The 25,040-nt window shown below is 37.4% G+C and overlaps 1 long non-coding RNA gene across 1 annotated transcript in view; it reads left to right on the top strand.

Annotated features, from left to right (window-relative positions):
• The first annotated feature begins 11,430 nt into the window (after positions 1 to 11,430).
• LOC115352994 overlaps positions 11,431 to 25,040 on the top strand; it is a 35,683-nt gene continuing 22,073 nt past the window's right edge. The window contains exon 1 of the long non-coding RNA XR_003927366.1: positions 11,431 to 11,504. This is a non-coding gene — a long non-coding RNA (uncharacterized LOC115352994). The remainder of the gene's footprint in view (positions 11,505 to 25,040) is intronic.

Genomic DNA, 25,040 nt, shown 5'->3' with positions numbered 1-25,040 from the left:
TGCCACGAGCAGACTCTAAAATAATTATCCAGAAATGATATACTTATTTTACTGCAGTGACTGTGGGATTCTGAGAAGTGTTACAGTAATGTTTCTGCAGGTGGAGTGTATTTTCCTGAAACACGGAGCTCAGGGATCCATGCTGAAATCATTCTTAGCAACTTTTAATATACACCCCATGTCAACCAATAGCTATTGAATAAAAGAGACAGAATAGACAATGACACTGCTAAAATAGCCTTCTTAATGAGCATCAGTTTCACTATTGGCCTTATTACAAGACAATGGGCATAAACAGAAATATAGGAAATTACATCTAAAAAAAAGAAGCAGCTTTTTTACTGTGAGAGTGATCAAACACTAGAACAGGTTGCCTAAACAGGTTGTGGAGTTTCCATCCCTGGAGATACTCAACACTTCACTAGACATGGTCCAGGGCAACCTGCTCTAGGTGACCCTGCTTGAGGTGGGTGATTGGACTAGATGACTTCCAGGGGTCCCTTCCAGCCCCAGTGGTCCTGTGATTATGACTAATTGAAAGGACAAACTGGAAGTTTTCAGGAGCCCCAAAATGAGTTCCCAAGATACTACAATTTAGGTGTTCGTTTTTATAAAAGATGGTGCTGTTTCACCTAAGTTTTATCTCATTTCCCTCTATACTTCTTTCTCCACTGGAAACTTGCTAGTACCTAAGAGGATCTTCTCATGGAAATCAGGGTTTTTTTAAAGGAAAAAATTTCCTAAGCTACCAGTGTCACAGTTTGAACAACCTCCCCCCCGCCCCCAATGATAAAAACATATATGTAAGAGCTGGGTCAAATCACTTCAATGTTATCCAAGAACACTGGATTTCACTTCCCAAGTACAATGCTAAAGGCACTGAGTAGACAAATTACTAGACTAGAATAAATTTACTGGCTTGCCTTTAAGGAATTTTAATAACCAGAAATGTTAATAATTAATAATTACCAATAAAAGTCAGCTAGTTCATCTTTACTTATTTCCCATGGTCATTTCCACAATCAGCATTTGATTAATGTGAATTCATTGACCCTAAAGTAATTACCCAATCATTATCAGACAACAAAATGAACTTCAGTAATAACTACCAATCAATATAATCACTAATGCAGTATGTTTCACATTATGATCCAACATTCAAACTTCAGTTTGCTTAATATCCAGGTTCAATAGTCCTTCTCTGTGTGCTTCAGGATACCATATTCATCAGAGGATGCTTAGATTAAATATCCATTCCTTTAAGTGTCAGTCTTTTGTACATGACATATTATATTTTTCCCCTTTTGACATCTCAAAATGTGTATTGGCAAATGTCCAACAATGGAAATTAATTAAGTACAAGCAAGCAGATTTAAAATTCAGTACACTACTTACATTTACTCTCAAGTTCCCTTCTGAAATGATTCTGTGGCTAGAGAGTACAATTAATAATATCTCAGACTTCATCAATAGAACTACTGACTTACGGATAAAGACAACTAACCATTTCATACAAGATTTCTTGAACACCTTGTTTATATAAGGTGCAATAAAACCTCTCAGGCGAAACATTTGCTAGCTTATCACTAAGACGCTCTTCATATAGCTAGAGATTCTTGAATGAAGTTGGTCTTTCCTACCAATGAAACTTCTTCAAACTGAGATACAGCTAGCACCATGTCTCTTCTACCTGATTTCTCTGTGAACCGCAAATATATCCTTTCTTGGCTCTAGAAAAACTTAAGCCATTTTGGATACATGGGCTTGTGGGATTTTATATTTCTATGGTTGAAATGCTGTGACTATCTAATGGAAATTTTCTTAATAAGTCTGAGTGTTGTCTTTGAAATTATGTTAAACTTACATACCACCCTTTGTATAAGTGTAGATCATATCATGAAATTTTTGATTATTAAATTTTTTCCTTATGTATATATTTCCTATTTAATGTTCTTTATATTCAGTATTTTCTAGTTTAAAATTTTAAAAGTAATTTTCTATACAGAATGGCCTTATAACAATGTTCACTCTGACTCTGCCCAAAAAACCTTAACATTTTCCTTGGCTTCCCCATTTTTACCCTATTTTAACTCTTTTTCATCTCTTATTAATTTAATATAATTACTTTAAATAATTAGTGAAGTCATTACTTATGTAAAATACTTGTATATAGTAATAAGCCATTACTTGAAACCAAATGTTTATTTTGTGTTACATTTAAATTTGATTTAAACTGATGACTCCTAAAACAAGCATATCTGAAAATACTATTTAAAGGAATTCTCAGTTTATGTAAATAAAAGTTGTGTTCTTTGGACTTAATAAGGCATGGATTTTAATATTGTGTTTAAAAATACCAAGCAGCATTTCTCTATTTCCCTTAAATGTATAGCCTTAATATTACTATCCCATGATGTTATAAGGTTTCAGAACAACCATGCCCATATAAATGCTTCTAGAATGAGGGAATTTTTTTGAATGATAGATCTTTGAGATTTAAGTATTTTAAATTTGAAAAACTTGAGAAATAATTAAGTGTTTTAATTATGTTTGCCAGGAAACAACAACAAAAAATATTAATTTTCTATTTACTTCATTTAGCCAGCTATAGAGTACAAACACAAATAGCAACCTTTAAAAAAAAAAATGCTGGGATGAAGAAAAAAAATTTGTTTTTAATTTTAAAGGGGAAGATATGAGTTTTCTACTTTTTAGAAGCTCTATCAAATTCTTTCTCTTTGATTTATCTGTGTTAATTAAAATTATAAATTAACTTTCATGCTTTGTCTCAAAATGTTCTCTTAAATTACATTATGAGTCATAGTTCAGTCAGCCTTAGAAAATGTATTTCCAACATAAGTTAATGCAACAACGTCTTTAAGGCATTTTATATATTCTTTTATAACTTTGCAGGCCTCATTTATACCATGTATTTATTACATTTTATCTCTCAGGCTTGCCTCAAGTGATAATTGTCTTTCAGATGTATAAAACCAGCCATTTGAGGAAAATTATTTCTAAAAATAATAATTGTCCTTTAAACAGAAGAATCACAATTTAATATCTAAGAGACAATTAAGCACTTCAGAAGGTCTTTCTAACCTGGTAAATTTACATGCCTGCTTATTCTGCATATTAGCGATTAACAGTTTTTAACGGTGTCACCAATCAGGCTGAGAATTTATCACTGCAGATTGCTCAGATTGCCAAGGAATACGGAAGCTTCCTAGATTTTGCCAGTAAAGAAAAAAAAAGTTATAAATAAATAAATAAATAAATTCGATCTTTACATAATCTAACAATTCTACTTTAATGGATATTTAGCCCTTAAGTAAGAATTACAAACGGTTTCACTATTTTCTAGACAGAGCGCCCTGCATGCTAGGGAAAGTGTGCAACAAATCTGCAAGCCTGGTAGAATTAGAGTAATCAGACGCCGTACTAGAAATAGAGCCTGTTACTCAGCCGCACGGTCCTGAGGGTAAATCGCTATTCCGGAGCCCGGCGTTCCCTCGCGAGGCAGCGGCAGAGCTGGGAGTCGGCGTGCCACGGGGAGCCGCAGCGGGGTTACAGGTGCCGCAGGAGCCACCGGGCCGCTCGGCAGCACGTCCCAGCAGCACCACGCCACCGGTGTCTCTGGTGGACCCTGGAGGATGTCGGCGGAGGTTCCTTCACGCCGGGGCAACACTGGGTTACTCCCAGACGCAGAAAAACACGCTTGCCGAGAAGTGGCTCCTGCTGAGCCCCAGCTGAGCGAGGAAGAGCTCACCACCCCGAGGAGGAGGTGGCATGGCTGCGGGTGCTGCAGCACCGATGCCAGCTCACCCGGGACTGCTCTGATACCACAGTCAGGGCTGTGCTGGGAAACAGGCTCTCTTCTCACCGGGAGGCGTGAGCCAGCGGTTCCGCCATCCCAGAAGAGGTAAGACTTCAGCACTCAGCAAGCACGGCAAGAAAGTGGTTCAGAATTAGCTTGCAGCCAGAGGAGACGGGGCACGGGGGACACGGCGCTTGGCTGAGTTCCTATGGGCATGCTGAAGGAAGCGCTTTGTCCCCGGGATTGTTGGAATAAGATAGGCATACAATTAATAAGGACGAGAGACAACAGAGGTTCTATCACAAGATGCTGCGATTTTGAGTAAGACCTGTTATTTTTGCTTTGTTTTGTATTTGCAGAGGAAATGCTCTGTTAATAACTGAGGTGTTTTAATGCTTTGATTAAATATGAAAAGTGAAAGATATGTCCTTGAACAAAAAGTTTTTCTCAGTACCGATACTATGTCTTCATTTATAATCAGTACCTTTTCAGACACAAAACAGTGAAGTCTCTTTTGCCAGTAAGCATCTGTGAAGCCAAAAAAAGAATGCTTAGGATGAGCTCATTTTTAATTGGGAACGATATTACAGAGACTCCCACCATTTCTAAACACAGTTTTGCTTTTAATCCTTTCTATTCAGAGGGAAGAATTCATATCTTATACCACCAAAATCTATTAAGCACTATTAAAGAGAAGGTGAAAGCATCGTACAACAACGTGCGATACAAATATTTTGAAAGGGTAATTTAAAACCTGAAACAGAAGTTGTACTCACAGAATTTCTAATATATTTCTAATCATATTTTTTATACTGTAAACCTCACTGTAAACAACAAAGTTAAGTAACATTCTCCCCCAAATGAATCAGTTGCAAATTTCAACAAAGTAAGAATAGGTGCAGGATAGCTTGTGGAAACATTAAAAAAGTGCCCTTTTGCCTGTGGAAAGATGTGCTCTTCAGGTGTGGTCCTTATGTTGCCAGAATAAGTGATATAATCATTCTGGAGGTAGAAATTAATTCCTCTCAGTGAAGTGCTTGGTTAACTTGTACTACTGCCCCTCATTCCCCCCACCAACGGCATGAGGTAAATACTTTACGCCTCATCTGGATCATGCTCACTAAGAGCAACATTGGTTCTCTGTCATTACAGATGAGTTTCTTTCAATTGATATTCCACCTCTCATTTCCAGGTTGCAAAACCCTCCAAGACCAATCCCCAAAGCCCCACTGTTTTATTTAACAAACCTTCAGTGAAAATTAAATAGCATCATTAAGATATCTGTGTACATCCAGATCAACTAAAATACAACTTAACATGAATTGTCTGTCTATTCACTAGCATATCAGACTATTTCTTAATGAAAGAACATCTTCTTGCAGCTCCTTAGTTCTTCTGTTGTGTCTCAATAGGCTTAAAAGAGCCTGTATCCATTATGTTTACTTTAGATCTACTTTAACTGATTAGTGCAATCACTTGCTTTCAGTCAGAAACAGAAAAGAATCTGATTCTGGTACAAATGCTGAAGGGCAGCACAGACAAAAAGAAAAATAGACCTGTCTGCTGGAATCTGTAATCCTCCCATCAGTGTAGAGCTGAGAAGCCAGAATGCATGTAAAAAGGCCAAGATTTTGCTATCCAAATATCCATGAAAGAAATTAATTTAAGGTCATGGTATTGGATTCATAATAAGGAGGCAGTAATCCAATTCCTAAGGCTGCAACTGGTTTCCTGTGAGACTGTGATGAAGCCATTTATTTCATAGATTTGGGAATCTGTTCCTCATTTTAGGCACCAAATATTTCCTAACAGTAACACTAACACTGAAGCAAATCGTTTGAAGATAAGGCTAAAGTACTAAAATACTTTGCTGAATCAAGGTTTTTGAGTTGCAGTTTCCCAAGTGAAGATACCACCACTCTCTTTTTTCCCCTCAGGTCTCAACAGACCTGGTACCTACAATATGCCCGGTTTTACTTCTGTGAATAGTCTCCATTAGTACAGGTAAATCATTCAGCACAATTAATCATGAGCTTATTTGGGTTGTCCTGGTCTTTCAGTACAAATAATAATGACACAATGAACTTGAGCTCATAAAAGAACGGCAGACACCATTAAATTTTTTAGGATACTCTCTCCCAAAGTCTTATGAATTCTGTGAGATAGGAGGGAACTAGTGAGGAGTAGGTTCGAGGATAAAGAAGTAAAAAATATAATTGTCCCTGACAGAGAAGAGCCTGAATTCAATGTGGGAACAGACACAAGGCAAAAATCTATTTTATAGCATCCCTTGCAGTAATAAAAATTGCCATTGGAGGCCACCTTCTGAGATATTGCTAAAATAATTTCCTGTGATCTTTGAAGCTTGTTTCTGTGCAGATATATATACACAAAATAGTCTGTTATTGGAGGACAAAGTGATAAAAGAACAAAAAAAGACTTTGAAGTTTAAATCCTGTGTCCAGAATACAAAAACACTGTTCACCTTTCCAGCAAAGAACTGTTCTAAAAAAACCCCAAACCCATACCAGACTCCCATCTTCCTCCAGAAATATAAAAGCAATAATGAATTGCACAGGTATTTTATACTCAGTAAGTAGTTCAGATGAATAAGAAATGACATAAACCTTAAAAATAGTCTGATTAAGCCATTAAGATGGAAATAATCACACTGAAATGTCTCATCCATGAAACTGTGGGCATAAAATTTATTCTTAAATTATTCTAGAAGGAAAATAACTTTTTTTTTTCCCAGTGACTTGTGGTTAAATTACCTCATGTTTGGTTTTAGCACTTAAGGTAGCATGAAGGCAAGACTACAAAAGGAATGCAAGGAGTTTTTTGTGTTTAATTATGTTAAAATAGTCAAAGGTCTTTACTGCCTGGGAAGGTCAGAAAGAGCAGGCTGTGTCAGCCCACGACAGAAAATTTTCCTTCTGTTCTGTCAGCAGCCTCCAGACCAGCCAGACCATCCCATGTGTAGGAGAGATTTCAATACTTGGGTCTGCTATTGTTTTGCCAGGCAAATCTGGGCAGGCTGCCTGCTGATGGGTTGTGCAGATGGGTGGCAGTCAGAGACAAAGTGTTGGTTGCCAGTGTTCATGGCTACTCCTAAACTACAGTTTAGGAAGCAGTAGTAGGAAAAATACAGAAAAATCACTTCTCCAAACCCTGAGATAGGTGCTTTAGTAGAGTGGATGGTGCCACGACAGAAACATGGTGAGAAATAGACTCTGCACAGCACAGTTACTACTGCTGTGAGCCTGTTTGTTAGAGGCACAGATCCCTAACAGGACTTAGGAGAGGTTTTGGCACTTAAGAGCATGCCAGGTGTGATCTCTAAATAGGCCCTTCAAGTGTGAAATCAGCGTCTCCTCGGCATCTTTGCCAGCACACGTAACAGAACTGTCACCGTATTTGTAAGGCCGAGGAACTCGGCGCTTCATTCCTCAGCCTGATGAGACCCTCCTTCTACCTACAACCTTCAGCCAAGTTTGGGGCACACCCCATGTCCCAAGCACTCCTGACAAAAACATCGTAGCTGTGTCCCCCTTTCCTACAGTTTCCAGGGAGCAGAAAGAGTGGGACTGTACAACAGTGGAGGAGGAGCCAGGAGCTCAAGGTGACCCAGCACAGTACCCTCACCGAGGGGTGCTGTCCCACAGTACCTGATCACGGCACGCAGAACCGGGCGCCAGTATTGGAGGACATCAACAGCACAGCAAGCAGCAAACCAGGGCCAGGATCCATCCAGGGGGTGCAGTCAGGAGTAAGAAAAGATGGGGCCAGAGACAAGACTGGAGCTCCAGCACAGGTCTGAGAGGTCCAGCCCCAAACCAGGACTGGAGTCAGGCTACTTCCAGCATAGGTCCAAGGTCCCTCCAAGAAGCGCAGCCGTAGACAGGGCTGGAAACACCTGCGCCTACAACTCAGCTCAGGAAAGAGCTGAGGGCCCAGGCCTGTGCTGAAATAGGGCTCCTGAGCCCACAGGCAGAGGTCCCAGGTGAGGTCCCAGGTGAGGCTGGGCTGGGTTATTAAGACCTATTACTGTCCTCAGGGCCCTGGCAACAATACCAGAGTGACTAGGAAAATCGTTCAAGGTGATGAAAGACTTTTCAACAACTGGGATGCTACATTAAGCATCGTTACATGTTTTTTTTCAGAGTGGTGGATCAACTGGGGCTTTGTTATTCCTGTTTAAAGCTGTGCTCTTTGCAAAAATAGAAAGCAAGCCCCACTAACAAAGAGATTTGCTAGGGTTGGAAGGAGATTAATTCTGCTTCCTAAACCCAGTTACTGCTTCAATCAATTAGCATAAAAGCTCAGGTGTTTTGATCTGAACCAACACATTGCCTGGACCTCACTTGGGCTGAACACAAACCACTCAGTCTTAATCTTGCGCACTCTGAATTCATTTTGTGTCAAGTGACCCTTCCGTCCGCACAAGTTCACATTCATCCGTGTGAACTCTTTAGTCCACATAGACCAAGCTTCAGAGCTGAATTACCCCCACACCCCACCCCCAGTGTCGGGACCAGTGCCCTGGAATGAGGGCTCTGTGTAACAATCCATGAGGTGTAACCCAGGAGCTTGTCTCGCCCCACTGTATAACTTACACTGAGAGAGGGGGGTGAAAAAGGGGAGGAACTTCCTTATATTGTCATTTACTCCATTGTGAGTACTCACACAAATTTTTTAAAAAATTACATTCCTATGTTATTAAATGCTGTTAATTTCAATTTACTTAATGTTTTCCGTACATCTTAATGTGTTCAAAATCTTGTGGAAACTGTTAATCTGCTCTCTTGACTGCTTTTAAGCTGCAGTTTTTTGCATTTGGACATCAGCCCATGGTAAATTTGTCTACATCTAGTAACATGAGAGTAGCTAGGGTCTGAGTTAGTACCTTGACTTTATGACCCAAACTGCATAAGCAGTAGTGAAATGTTTATAGTTTTCTTGATTACATCTTTCCATTTCATACTTAATATACCATTGCTATAAAGAGGATACATTGCACCTTCCAGAGACGTTGTTTCAGGCTATTTGCAGAACAGAGCACTGCACCTGTTTATGTGCTGTTGGTATTTGGACGTTTTGGCCATAGAAGGGTATATCTCTTGCTGTCTGCATCTGTACTGCCTAAGAGAAAAAAGCCTACTAATGCAGATAAAGTCTCTAGGTATCTAGGTATCCAAACGTAACCAATATCAGCATTTTTTATTTAAATGAAAGATGAGATTCTGGCAAACAATGCCATGGAAACAGGAGGTTTCTATGACAAAACTGTGATCATAAAACATACCGAACCTTGAATGTTGAGTAGCATTTTAGCAAACATTAAAAAGGCAATATAAGATTTTGTCTCTTAAATTCACACTTCTGTGTCTGTGCATAACATGTGCAGGATTAACAGTTTGCTTTGATTTCAGATGTTAGTCTGCCTTGGCTTACTAGAGTCCTGTATGACTGATCACGCAGATCATCAAGTATAGCTTCTAGACCTTGACTGGATGACTCGAGCTTTTGAAGCAAGAAAGTAATAAAGTGTGACTTCTGAATACCAGTAAAGGCATTTACAAAGTAAGTGTTCAGATGAATAATTATTTCTGACAGCATTCAGGCAAATGTGGAGATTCAGAGTCATTTTGACAGTAAATACGAAGTTGCTTGAAAAGTCAGAAGCAATGAAAACAATGTGGTTTAAAAGAACAAGAGCATAGCTACTTTATGATAGATAGATAGACAGACAGACAGACAGATTAGGGGCCAGCACAGGCCATGGACCATGGGCCAGCAGGTGCCCACAGGCCAGCAGGTCCATGCCCTCCCCTCTTTGCCGCGGTGGGCACAGTCCCACCATGTCCCAGTGAGCCCAGTGGGACCAGGGCCGGCGGGGGCCATGTCAGGCGATGCCCAGGCAAAGCGGGTGCCAGGGCAGTGGGTCAGGTCAGGCCAGGTCAGCCCACGGCCGGGGCAGGCCTGGGGTCAAGTGCTGGGGCTCTGAGGCGCTCCCGAGCATGGGGAAGGCCTCCGCCAAGGCCTCTCCTGAGTCCCTCTCACCCGGCGCCTGCCTGGTCCTTGGGTGGGGGATGCTTCTGGGCCCTGATCTCCTGGCTGCCTCGTTCCTTTACTCCCACTGCCCTCAGAGAAGGAACTTTAGAGAGTTTTGTTTACAGCTTCTGAACCGCTGTCATTCATCCAAGAAACATCTTGGTTCTCTTGTGAAGGACCTAGTCCTCCTTAGTTTCTGTCCTCAGGATTATTGCGGTCTCCAGTGTTTCTAGAACATGTTCTTCCGTATGTTTATAAAAGAGAGACATCTCACATCTCACCAGCGTGTCCAACCGTTGCCAATACCCACCAGAGCGGAAATAATGTTACTGTTTGGCATGCATTGCTCTCACATCTGGGATTTTGAAAGAGTACCCCCTTCTTTTGTGTAAGGATGCTCTCAAATTAGAAACACAAAAACATACCTGCAAAAAAATAATAATCAAGACCTCCAGATTCCCTACTACCCTCATCCTTTTCTATGTTTGTGTGGATGTGTGTGGGCATAGGTGATAGATGCAGATAAACAATAAAACTTACACTGGTCTGTTTGTAGCTCTTACTGGAAATAGTTTTGTATGAAGCTGACATGAAACTTTGAAGCTTTATGAGAAAATTCATGTCTGCATACCAAATTAATGTCCACATTTTCTTTGTAGTGCAGCTTCTTTTTAACTCTTTGGCCCCTTCCATATCATGTTGTAGTGAGTATAAACTTTAAAATTTGGCATCAGTTATGTTCCTTATCAGTTCAGCAAAAGACAAACTCTTCACTACACTTTCCAGAAACACAGCTGAGGGAGAACTTTTAAAAGACAAATCATTCCGTTTTGCAAATGCAACAGAATGGAACTTCTTACAGTGGACACATGCAAAGTTGCAGGCATATTATGAAATTACGCTGCATTACACTGGTGTATATTCAGCATACAGCAAACTGTGAAAAAAGTAAAAAAGCTCTATGGTCTTTTAAAAATGGATGTGTAAAGAAAGAAAAATATAGAGCTGCCAGGTATTATTAATGCAGTTTTCTTAAACTTTAAGCTTAGATCGAAACAGATTTGCAGCCATTAGGCTTTATGTAAGTTAAATATGTAACCTCATTTTTCAAAAAGGCCAGCTGTCGTTTAGATATTTACATCCAATTTCTGGATTTTGCAAAGTGTTGGGCTCCTACTGAGACCAGTAAAACATAGAACTGTGATGACTTTTAACTGTTTTAGTTCCTATGTCTGCCAAATGACAGGAGTGAGGGCTCAAACTCCCTCTCAGAAATGTGTCCGTTGGGTGTCATTGCACTGAATTAACCGGAATTGACGGGTATACAGTCAGTACGAGATGACAATTGGCTTCTTCAAAGACATAACTTGAACTGTGTTGCAAGCGCCCAGCTTTGCATGTTTTTCTAAGGTCAGATCTGCATTAAGCCTGAAGACAAAACCGGAGCAAAATTTTCCTCTCAGTACAAATCTGTTGCGTATACTAAACACATTTCATGCTTGACATTTCCACTGACATCGATAAGAGACTTGCACACAGTGCAAGTACAGAATTAGCAACACAGATCCATGCTGATGAGAGGAGGCATGAACAACAACAGCCAAAGCAAAGACTGCTGCAGCAGATGTGAAGTGTAAGATGCTAAGTCTGCCAGGAACTTTTGCTCTTTTTGCAGAACTAAAGTTTTACTGAATTTTCTCTAACCTGTGCAGACTTGCTCTTTGTTCATCTTTTCTCTCTTTTCATTCTCTTTTTTATTCTCTTTTTATTCTCTACATAGTTTTATCTTTTATGTGTAATCTTCTTGCTGTAACTTTCCCCTTTTTTCCCATTTGGTTGCTTACCTACCAATTAAAGTTAGACTGAGAATATATCAACCCATTTTCTGCTGCAATATTAGTCACTCTGTGTCTTTACCTGTCACATTTGGACTAAAAGCCCATTGATGCAGAGAGCACCAACTTCTGTGTTTAAAGAGTGCCGATTATTACTGTAGTCCTGATTCCTTAGTTCTTTGTTTTATATTGTGTCATTTGATAAAATAACAATATATTTAATTGTAGATTAGATAGAATATTATTCTATTTTTCCTGACTGAAAGTGGAAGATTTCTAGCAATTTTGAAGTTTGCTTTTCTGAAATAATCCACACACCAAGCATGTGCATAGGCATACATACTCTACATGCTTCACAATTGTCAGTACAAAATTTCTTGTTTGGCTAAAGTAAGGATGGAACATAGTATCTAGATGAAAAAGAATGTGTACAATTCAATTTATACTGAGAAAGCTCATTTGCAGGCACAGTATAAATGCATTTATATGGTAAGCATATTTGTTCAGTAAATCATAAAAATTCACAATCTATTAAGTGGAAAAAGTCTGTGGAAACTTGTGCTTTCAATCCATTTTACATTATGTTTTTCAGACTTTCATGTTTCCTCAGTCATAAATCTGCTCAAACTATTAAAAGCCTATTAAAACCATAATCAAATAAACACCAAGACTCTGCTCACAGGTGACTCAGAATAAGAGTGGCAAAAAGACATACAGTAATACAATTCTTCTAGCATTGTACCTGTTTACAGTTCAAATCAATGTCTTTCACTGGCCAATCAATACCACCTTACTATGTTTATCACTACTTATAAGCCTTTTCAATAATTCTAATTTTAAAGAGTCATTACTGAAATTGTATAGCCATTGATTGTTTAAAGGGTACAGTTAGCATGAACAAATTGAATTTTAGATTCAAGTAAACCTGTTGAAAAATTGCAAATCACATTTTCTTAAGAAAGTTTCATACCAGTCTTTCAGATGAAATCAACTAGAATAGATCCACTACAGCCACAGTATGTTTGCTAATTTAGATCAGTGGAGGATTTCATTTGTAGGGTAAAGTACCTGCGAGCTACAGAGGGGTTGTACCCTGACCCAGGGTTGAAGCGTTTGTCCCTTTTCATCTCACCTTGACCTGAGCAGGGACAATAATAGGCAAACCTGGATGCCATTACATATTCTGTATCTCATATTGGATATCTTATCCAGTAGAACCACACACTTGCTGTACCACTCCTCCAGTCTCATCAGATGCAAGACAGCTTGCATGTAAGCTCCAGAGCCATATTAAAAGAATTTTAGGTGAATTTAAAAGTCTAGGTTTTAAAGAGAAGAGCATCTGCACTTAGTGTCAGGTGTGATCATGCTACAGCCACTCTCAATAAAATGCTCACAGTCAGATTTTTTTCAAAGACAACTGGCCACTTATATGGGTGTCTCAGAAATAGAGAGACCTTTTAAGGTGTTGAGCTTTTTATTTAAAATCTGGCCTGTACGTACGCTATAATAGATAGCACAGTTCAGGCTCACAATGTCACAGCAACTGAGAATTAGATGGGAAATTGTTGCTATGTCTTCTCTCAGGCCATCTAAAAGTCGTGGGTTAGCTTATCGCTGTCTTTTTTTCTGGACCGGATAGATGAACATGATGTGTACTGAAGAAAAAAACTATACTCTTAAAATGTCAGCTGTTCAGTATCTGCACTGTTACTGTAATTGTCTCTATAGTAACATTAGCTCTGTGAGTGCATTTGTTTCCAGGGCTTTGATGCAGATGTTTTTTCTGGCCAAATGATAGAAATACTGACAGAATTCTTATAGTTCATGTGTATCTCCTAGGATATGTTAATAATAATAATTGCAGACATGTCTTCCTTTTTCTCCTTTGTTCCCTTCTGTTTTGGGAACTACAGATATCCCTTGCTGTTTATTTGTATTTATTCTCACCCACTTTTCTGCATCGCAGATAAATTTAAGTGCAAGTGTCACCTGGTTTGCTCACTGATGGTGCATACAGCTAAAGATAGATTGCAATTAATAGAAAAACTTTTGTTAGCTTTCCCAAATTGAAGTAAACAGCCCGGTTTTTATGTACATCTTTGTAGGTAAATCCCTGGTAAATCCATCCACTTGAGTTTTGTTGATTTTAGATAATTTTGCAAGTCAGTCACATTTTCCACAAGGCTATCTTAACTTATAAGCAATAGTCCTGTTTGGCAACTTGAATACCAAGGGAGTCATGCCCAAAATACAGACCTTTCTTAAACCTCATGAGTTTTCTTGATAAGCACTTTACCTATTTGCAACTAAAATTAATAAAAAAAGGAATGACAGATAATGCCTATCTGCTGTGCAGCAACAGTTTTTGATCAGTACTATCAAGTGGTTTCCTAACAGTCAAAATAGAAATGGGCCAGTCTTATGTGCAAGTGAAAGTTGTGTTCTTCTGCCCTTTTTGTGACAATCTAGCTTACACCATCTGTAAACTAATAATGTTTTTTAAACTTTTTGAATCATTCTACAGGCAGTGATGGAGTTAGGAAAATGCAGCTGATCCTTCTCAATATTCCCTTCATGGTAAGTTGCTGCTGAGGAGTGAAAGAAAAGCATGAGCCCCCTCGAAAGTCATTTAATGGCTGATACATATAGATAAGGACTTTACCATTTCACTTGTTTGCATCAAAACAGCTAAATGGCTCTTACTACAGTAACTCATTCTGTTTGTAAAAATTGCATTGGAGACACTGAATAATCTCCGCTCTATCAACAAGTTATGTTATCTTGGCCACAGTTATTTCACATCTCTTCACTTTACAGGGTCTTCACCTGTAAGAAGAGAATAACCTCGCATGCAAGCAAGGGGGAAAGGAGCTGTACAGAAGCTGTGCTGCCAAAGACATTAGAAGGCTTACTTTTTAGAGAAGAATGTTTGAATTGAAACCTGGGAACATTGATACCTCCTTCTTTAGAAAGAACCTCAATATTCAAAGATGTAAAGTCTCATACAAGACTTTTAATTAAAAAAAAAAAAAGTGTCTTTATAATCACAACCCTGGTGGAAATGGGACCACTATCAAACCAAAAACTCCTGATCTGAGCATCCCCAAATTTGTGCTTTCCAGCATCTGAATTTTCTACGTGGAGCTCCTGTGCAAAATGCACCAGAGTTTTGGCACAGGAATATCTCAAACTACTGCAGGTCTGAAATTCAAATAAAACTAAGCTATTATGTCATCCATATATTCATTAACCTATGCAAAGCTTCAGTTTTAGTTCACTGTGTTTATTAACCTTTTATGAATTTATATAAGGATTTATACATGGGAACTTGTTTGCAGTGAACTCAGATGTGGTAGGAACAGCAGCTTTAGTGAGGAAAAATATAAAAATTAAAATAGTTCAAATGGCTTTAAATGTCCATGTATCAATTCCATTTATGTTTAATAAGAAATTATGCAATTTTGCATGTTGAGAGTAAATGTCTTTCACTGCATAACATTTCCTAGAACAAATACAAGTGCCACCTTTTATTATATTCAACGAGTTCAGAGTATATGTTAGCCCTGTGACTTGACAATACTTCCTAGTGTGTGAATTCAACCAACTTGACTGAAGCTGAGTAATACTTGGTTGCATGTCATTCTCTGTCCGCTTTGAGTCTTCTGACACAAGCACGTCTTCAGCTGCTTGCAGTTGTAGAACTGGGTATCATAATTTTATAGACATAGAAAAAGAAAAAATAGAAAAAGACCACACATCAATAATAAAACTCCTGGAAAATTAGTTCAGCACTCCAAATGCTTCTTTCCTAACCATTGATGGCAGAGATCCGTGCTTATCTTTATTTCTGAAGGAGCACACCTTTCTTTACCTGTTCTATATGATATTCTTCACAGATGTTAGAATATCACCAGCTTTATATTTTACTTACCTCCCATACACGCATTCGAGTATTTTATTGGCATATTCTTCTTGCATAGCAAAATAATTCGTTGCTAAATAAAACCTCATTTCAGTCTGTAACCCTGCTGTGGAAGATCTAAGTTCATTCAACTCTGCACTTTGCTGGTCAGACATATTGACAAGTAACCATATCCAGTCCACAGTATGTTCATACTACTGAAGCTCTGTATATAATGCTTAGAACCTTATATTGTTTACAATTTAAACTATATATGAATAGGAACTTACTTAGATACTACACAGCAGCTAGAGACCAATGAGTAGAATATAAGGTTATAAAGCTGTGCTGTCAAGTTCCACAGTGCAAATTTAGATGCCATCCCCAGTGAGAAATGTTTACACAAATATACATTTCATCAAGTACAATGTCTCAAATTGAATTTGAAGATAGGGAGACATTTACTCTCTTCCCTTTTTGTGTGTGTAGTGATGAAAATGAAATGGAAGGAATTAGAATGATTTAGAGAGCATTGCTTTTCACAAGGGACTGAAATTTCCCATTAACTGCAAGCAGTGCACAAAGTGAATGCACATGAAAAATGTTTAAAGACTCAGCACAACTAAGGGGTTTTTTTGTTTGGGTTTTTTGGGGGGTGGATTTTTTTTTTTTAATTCATCTAATTAGTACATCCTTGGCCAGGGGGAGGGGAAGAGCATTTTGGTCATAATCAAGGTAGGATGAGACCACAGGCACAGGGAGTTTGCTTTTATTAATCATTTTTTCCCCCGAAAAATACTTACTTCCAAAGTATGTAAGTAGATATTTAATTCCAGGTATGTAAAGTACTTGAATGAATTGACAATAAAACCACTTCCCAGGGCAACAATTTACACAACAGTCTTAGCTTTATTATACTAGTACCTTCATATATATCAACTGCAATGAGTCGAATATTTTTTGAAAAAAATCGTTGCCGGACGTTAACTACTAGTTGACCACCAGGAGACACTGTTGCTCCATAGAGATGAAAGATGAGGCTGTGGCAAGAAATTATCGGAGGTAATACATGTAACAGTCACTGTTACCTTCCAGGTCATGCTCCACTATGCATAAAACTTATATTGACCCGGATGAAGTTTGGATTTTTTTTCTGGGCGTGGAGCAAATGCATGATCTGACACTTTTCACTGTCAGAACTTGCAAAAAAAAAAAAAAAAAAAAAAAGGGCGGGGGGGAATTGGAATCTGGAGTTCATGGTGAAAGAGCAAAAGGGAGATGTTATTATTTTGTAATACTTAAGGAGATAAAAATCAAAATTTTAGAACAAAACTTTGACATTTCAAAACACATGAACATTTGCATTTTTTGTTTTAACTTTAAATCATGTACAATTTGGAAAAAGGTTTTGCACTTATATTTTAATTAGCACAGTATAAGATTTTTCCCAGAAGACATTGTAAAAACTATTTTTCATAAGTGATAACTTGGTTTTTTCATTGGTAAAGCCATATCTTGGTTGCTATTTAAGTATTAAACAAAACATGAATATATACTAAAACATTAAATAATTTTTGTAAACCTTATTACATTAAAATGTAATGTATGCATAATATATAACATAATATAAATGTATACTATAATATAAAACTAGAATATAGAATAGTTTGTCTATTACATGCTATCTATATATTGTATATCATATAATATATACTACATTTTAATAAAAGGCAATAACATTGCATATATAACATATATATGCACACATATGTACATATAAACTTAAAAATATACTACAAATATGTAAATATATTATACCATGAAATAACCAATAATAGTTAATCATACCAATAATAACCAATGATGTAGTCAATCATAATGTGTAAGTCTCTATAAAAGACATCTAAGACCTTACAGCTGAAATGAAATATATCAGCTGTTAACAAAATAACCTGTTTCAACATAAAGAAAATAGGATTTTTCAGCCATATAAAAAGCAGTCATTTCAATACCTTTAATTTTAAAATTCCCATCAAATTAATATTCTATAAACTATAACATTCATGTAAGTTTTACATAATATTTTCATAAGTATATAAAATATTTGCAGGAGTATGCATACACTTATGTCTAAAAGTTACATTTTAATCCAATTGGCATTTTCAGATAAATTTTGTTCACTTTCTGTAAAAAAGTCTAGTTTTTATCTGGCCATTGCACATTATACTAGGATTGCAAAATATTCGTATTACATAAATTCTGCTTATATACCTATGAAGACTCAGTTTTAATGCTGCAGAGCTGTGAAAGGTCCTAGACTCGTAGGCACAGAAGGATTTTTGAGTTGATTGTCTCAGTACAAGCCTCAAAACTCCCACCAAGCTCTCACCCAGTACCTACAATCTCAACCAAGAAACTTTCTCAGGCAACTATGGTTTCTGCTTCTCTGCATGTGCGGAACTGCCTCAGTTTGACCATCCTTGGGCAACTTAATATCGTTTTCATGTCTTACCCTAGTTCAAGGCACACACCTTCAGGATGAAACTGCAGAGAAGATTACAGCTTGAAGATGATGAGGTTTGTCTCCTTGTGCAATAATCTCCTCATTCAGGAATCCACCCCACGCTGAGGAGTTGAGACTTCAACACTTTCTTTTTCATTGGGAAGGTTATGTATATGTGTACCTGTACATAAAATATGTGCATGTATGTTATATGTACACATGCTTACTTCATATAAAACATTAAAATATTTGTTGATTTGCAGTAAAAAAGGGGAATTCTGACACATGTTTTTCGCAGCTGCCTGTGACCTCTGTCTGACAAGCCTTTCTGCATGCAGGTAGCTATAAGCCATCCTCTTGAATTCAAGACCTTTCTGAGAACAAGAAAAAACCTTTAGTAGGACATAACAGAATGATCTTCTCACTTCATCAGCTAATCAAAGACAATAATTGGTCCTTTGTAAGTTTGGAGCACAGCTGTATTTAATAATTCAAAGTTTTATAATAATATATGTCTATATACACAAGTCATTTTTTGTGGAAATAAATGCCATATTCAAGCCTTTTCTTGATTTAATCTATTATGAGTATTCAGGGTTACTTTTGGTTATATTTTATTCGTTACTGTTTTAAGATGGATTACATAGCTGTATCATCAGATGATATGCATTTAATTATCTGTGATACAGAGAGTGATTTTAATTTCAAAACTGAGAACAGTAAAAGTATTTAATAGCTTTGAGATGTATAAAACGGATCAGCTCTTATTTTAAATTAAAAATCTATTTAAAATTGTAAGATTTCTACTCTTCATTAAATGTAGGGGAATCCAGCAGCTGTAAAAAAGTGAGTTTGAATGTATCTACTTTATCACTAAGAAGAAAATCTCTAGGTCTTATCATGGGCTGATGTAAATCAGTGTAGTTTAACAGAATTCCATAGAGTTATGCTTCTTTGTAACAGATAAATATCTATTCCTTTTGATCTTGGTAAGTAGACCCCATTTATTGAAGAGTTACTGTCTTTGATATTGCTTAAAGCAGATTTAAAATAAATGAACGATTACTGGTATTTTCAACAATACAAATGAAAAGTATGAGATCCTTATTGTTGCTTTAAAATCTTAATATGGCAGCTACCAAGAAAAAACAGCTAGTAATATTTGTTCTTTTTAGTAGAACCAAGTATACAGAAGTGTCACAAGTTTTTTTTTTTTTTGAGACATTTATGGCCAAATTTTGATAAAATTTCCAGCCATCTTTGGGGATTAATTTACAGCCAGTGTAAATTACACTGTATTACAGTGTAATGCTATTCAAAATAAGGCTGTTTTCTAGAATGCTGTAGCAAAAAAAATCCCAAGAGGTAGAATCGGTCACCTAGAAAATTGGCCTCACACAAAAAAGACATAAAGCTATCTCTTTTATCCAACAAATGTTTAAGGATAGCTTTCCTATCACCTATGAGAATCTACAAGTTTAAGATAAGAAAAGATTTGAAACTTTACCAAGGAAAAGCAGAACAAAATACTGGACATTTCTCTAGACAAGTTCAAATGAGAAATAAGCGTGAATGACTAGCAGCTGGAGTAATTTACCATGACTGTGAGGGATATTCCATCATTTGAAGTGTTTGAACCAAGAACGTCTGCCTGAATGGCACCCACTCTTGCTTAGGCAGGAATTACAGGTCTGAAGCAGGAGTTTGTTCATGAAATTCTTTGGCCTGTTGGATAAGATGATCACAACAGTCCTCTTCGGTTTCAAAATTCTGTGAAAAGAATGGGAATAACACAAATATAGAACAAAACAGACAGATTTATCAACTCTTTGCTGTTTTATTATTTTCAACCATGCACTTGAATTGATTGTGTCTGGAATGGAGCTGTTTCCTAACAATCTAGAGCTGCCATTTCTAATTATTTATTATGTAAGTCATGTAGGGAAGAAAGCCCACCTGACCTTTTTTAGAAGAGTGCTTTCTGAGAAAATGCCATTCTGAAGTGATAGTGTCTCATTCAGAGTCTTGGTCTTAAATAAAATTGATCCAGGTAATAAATAAGATAAATAATGGTAATAAAAGCACATGACATCTTAACGTTTGGAAGCTGAAGTACTGATGCCTATTGATCTTTGCTAGTAATTGCAGACTATTTTTTTTAGGCACGTTTGCATAGGCAAATTAAGCAATTTTAGGGAACAGAATAACCTGCTGCAGTCTTTGGCTAGGGCACAAAAATTGAGCAAACAATTATCATTCAAACATTGTACTCACTTTCATGGTACCTGAATGTAGCCCTTGTTGTGCAGTAATGAAAATTTTGAAGCCAGGAAAAGCAAAAGTTTTGGTAGGTGCTATAGTAATTTCTCAGACTGCTGTTAAAAGAATGCCAGACCACCCGCTTTCTGCAAAAGTTTGGATCCAAAAGGTCTGAGCTCCTGAAAGACTGCAGAGAGTCCCTGCAGTTTCTCATATTTGTCCCAGCCCTTTCAAGCTTATCTCCTACATTCCTTAGTTCCCACAACTTGCTAATGTTCAAAACACTGTATAAGATTATTACCCATCTTGCCTTTTGACAAAATCAAAGATTTGAAGTACATAAATTTGCTTTATCTGCTACTGACATGTCTCAATCAAAAGCATATCTTGGCTTTTACTCCTCATCCATATGCTGATGAAATTGGCTGTCTTCAGAGACCTTCTCCCTTCTTTTTTTCCTTCTTTCTTTTTTTTTTCTGTTTTACTATTGTATATATTGATACATATGGTATAAAGCCAATAAAATGATTCTGCCAAAGGAAGAATTTCTATAAAAGAAAAATGCAGTTTTCCTAAATGAACCTGCATAGCTTTGTTTACTGCTTCTCAAAGGGCAGTTATGGGCAATGGGGAAGTAAAATAACAGGATCTATAAGCAATGCAATGAGCCATACGAAAAAATGAAGAACTTGGAGAATATCTTACCCAAAGACAGCCAAAGGTCTAAGACTGCTCATGTTAGAAAAATGAAGAGAGGCTATTAAGTAAAACAGTCTAGAGGAACTAGACTGGGAATATCTGTTAACTGATAAATCAACTTCTGTATCTCTAATTTAATTGCAAAGTTGACTATAAAACTTGACAAGACTTCTCATGTCATTTTGTATTAATAGAGACCTCAAGAATATTCAGTGTTCAAAAGAATTTCCAGATTCTATGCTTTTGGGATAAAATAAAGCTCCAGTTATTTGAGAATAGGTTTAGAAGTACGTAGAAACAGATTAACAAACTGCTATTCTTTTTAGCCCTATTACATCTTCTTTTATCGCCATTGTTTGGTAGTGGCCTACTGGCCTGTCAGAAACATGATGTTGGCATAAACTACTCTGAGACTTGTTACCTTGGGATGGCAACATCTATGACCTTAAAAAGGGCCTTTTTTACATACTTGAAGTTTTTCTTTTAAAAAATATCTGGGAAAATAGGGATATTCTGTAAAAAATATCAGTTTACTTTAACAGTTCACTGGTTACTGAGAAATTAGTTTTGACAGAATACTTTCAACCAAGCATTATACACAGGCTTTCTTGCATGCCTGTGTACATGCTATAAGTGGCACAAAATGCTGAGTTCACACATCAGCTGTCTCAGGTTTCTATGTCCATCAGTCATCAATCTGTACAATGATGTGGAGCAGTAAGATAGCTGTATTGTGTTCTTAGTTTCACTGCAGGGCTGTTGTCCCAGCAAAGGTTTTCTTGAGATCTGTAATTTTCATCACTTCTTCTTCATTGTCATGGCACACATTTGTAACTAAGTTTGTGGAACATCAGTATATACCATGCTAATAAGACTTACTAGCAAGGAGTAAGCACTACTCACACAAAAAAAGCACTAGATTAGACTGCAATATTATTTTGCTTGTGTTCATGTTACTTGCTTGCTTCACTGGAACAGTTCTGAGAAGCGTATTTTAAAAATACAATTAATTAAAAGTTTTCTGTAAAAAAAAAAAACCCACTACATTTATTTAAACTTCTCAAAATAATCAATAATATTTTTAAATACCAACATTGCATTGTCTTGCTGTGTCTCAGTGTTGTGTTTTAAGCAACTTTGATGATATCTGCAAGACTAACTAGGGATACAAATTTTCTGTGTTTATCCCAAAGCATGTATCTAGGTTCTATAATTTGAATACGAAGGTGATAAAATAATTTCAATGCAAAATTACCCTTTTTCTTTTTTAGGGAAGGCTGATTAGTCAAGTGCACAGTTGCAATTTTTCCATTTCATTCTCTATAGTTTTCCAGGATCATTGACTATCCAAAACAAAATAAATATATCATATTCCCACTAGCTTAGAAGAAGATGACAGATTCTAGAAATTGTACTTTTTTATTTCCTACTTGTCAAGTTATTTCCTTCAGATGCCCTCAGAACTTATAATTTCTTTTCCTTCCAACACCGCACTTATTTCCACTTTATAGACATACTCTTCGTGCAAAAGACAGGTTAGTTTCAAAGTCACACAGAAGTCTGTTCTGCAGCCACAACCTCCTTCAACTCAGTCCACAGCTTGTACCTTCAGAGTTGGTCTTCATAGAGGTTAAGCTTGAATTAAGATCTGGTACTTCTGGAAATCCCATCAATTCCTACGTTCTTCTTTAGGTTCCAGACATCCAAAGTCAGTCCCTGACACAGGAAGTCTATGGCCCAGTAAGTAAATCTGGACTCCTGGTTTCTATGTCAGTACTCAATACGCTGTTTCTCAAATGATGTAGCTCTAAGACCAGGAAACATGTATTTCATCACTGAGTATTTAATCTATATAACATATATTTACTGAAGTAAACTGGGCTGTTATCAGACCAAGTCAGAAGAATACTCAGAAGACACGCAAGATAATGTTTGGATAGGTATCCTCATTCCATCCTTTTGGCAAATGATAAAGCCAGTACTTTCTACACTCAATGTTGCTATCACATTGAGATCTTAATGCAGGAAGCTGAACTCTTATCTAAAGAGTTATAATATAAAAAATATTGTATTACGACAGCAGATATAAAAATATTCTATTATTTTCACATGAATAATAAAAGCTGAGAGCATTTACCTGTGTGAGTGCCCTACAAGATATGAAGACAAAAAACTTTCCTGGCATATCTCTATATAATTCCACATGCCTTGAAATATTTGCATGCAAACGTGCAAAAAGAAAGCCTTACCGAAAGAGTAAGTGCTTAATGCTACAGTCTGTTGGTTGTCTTCCCATGCAGTAGGGTGAATTTTATCATCTATCAATATATGTTACATATGATTTTTGGTGATGATCAAATTTGCCTATTATTACCAATAAGTTTTAGGAAGCTCTCATTTTGTGAAAAATTGTTCATCATTCCTCAAAAAGCCAGATTATCCCCACTGTAGATACAGGTAATTTCCAAGAACTTCCTCCCCTCTACTTCCCCCTTCCCAACTTGTCTGCAGGACAGTATGCCTCACACACAAACATGAAAAACATTCCACTGTTCTAACTAATCTAATAGAACATCTATATGCTTGTGTGCAACTCTTTTGCTTAGAGAACAGACCTTCAATATTTGCTGGATAATTTTTATTACTAAACAGCTGATGGTAGCAGCAGTAGATTGTGTTATTCTGAACAGAGTACATCAACAAGCTGCTGTGTATTAATTCCCTCTTTGCCTTTATTTGTGTTTCCCAATACCGGTGGAAGCCATTGTCAGAGATTCTGTGCACTTTTCCCTGCTCCCCTAATATCTGCAGCAAAAGCACATCACAATGCTTTGTTAAATTTGCCATCTGTAACTCCAGAACCTCAGGTATATCTGAGCCAGATATCTGCAATTCACAATAATTGTTTAATATGTCATAATTTTCAGCATTCAAGTGTTCGTTTTCACTTGGAAATGCAGAGGGGGAGATTCATAATGGCACTGAGATTTCCTGCTAAATTTCCCATCTGGTGATCCTCTCTCACTGGCACTACAAAATTCCGGATTTCCATCCATTTGCAGCTGTGGCTCCTGCCCCTGCGAGATCAGAGTTGCACCTGGCTAAGCAGCCTTTTAGAAAATGCTACAAATAGTGCAATATGTCATTTTAAATGGTGACGACTCCTTTTGGATTAGGAGGTAACAGCAGGCAGCCGGTAACTTGCTGGCACACCCTACACAAGGCACTTCCCAAATCAGAGTATTTCCGTCCTATTTAAGTAGATTTATTGATTTGCTAAAGGCCACAGAACAGATCCATTTTGAAGGGGAGAGAGCATCTTTAGTGGCATCCACAGGCCAATAACACAACTTAAAGCAGCTGTTCTTAAGCTGCATTAAAGCCAGGACAAGCCCTCCTAATTAGGCAGCTCCTTCTCTGCCTAATGCCTGTGCCGTGCAGATATGTACTGCAGGAATGAAAAGAGTTGCTGCTCTTCATGCTCGGTGTTTTGAGGGATGACTGAATCAATGGCTCAACAATTGCTGGAAGCATTTGAATACATCTTGCTTATTGGTTTACGATGAAGGTATTTTCCTGGCCTTGCTTTTTGTGACTTATAAAAAGCAGCCATGGAGGCTGCTGGACAGAACAGCAGGCGCAGCCCCAGGAGACCAAGATCCTATTTCTTGTCCTGCCAGCAGCTTCAGCAGCTTGCTGGGAAACCCTGGAGAAGTCAATCCCTTCCCCTAGCAGAATTCCCCCTTCTCTAAAGCCTGATTCTTCTAAAAATACACAATTGAAAATCTTTCCTTCATTCAAACTACATTTTATCTAAATCCATTAATCTCAGAATCAAAACACTGAACACTGCTGAAAATGACAAAATAGAATTAAATCACAGTTGAAGATAAAACTGACAAAAGGAAGCTGTAACTCTATTTACTGTTACTGAGGGTTGTTGCATATCACCTTGGGACCATTTCCACT

This window comes from Aquila chrysaetos, chromosome 18 (assembly GCF_900496995.4).
Source record: "Aquila chrysaetos chrysaetos chromosome 18, bAquChr1.4, whole genome shotgun sequence".
Taxonomy (NCBI): domain Eukaryota; kingdom Metazoa; phylum Chordata; class Aves; order Accipitriformes; family Accipitridae; genus Aquila; species Aquila chrysaetos.
The sequence above is the reverse complement of the archived record's forward strand: the minus strand, read 5'-3'. Positions and strand labels throughout refer to the sequence as shown.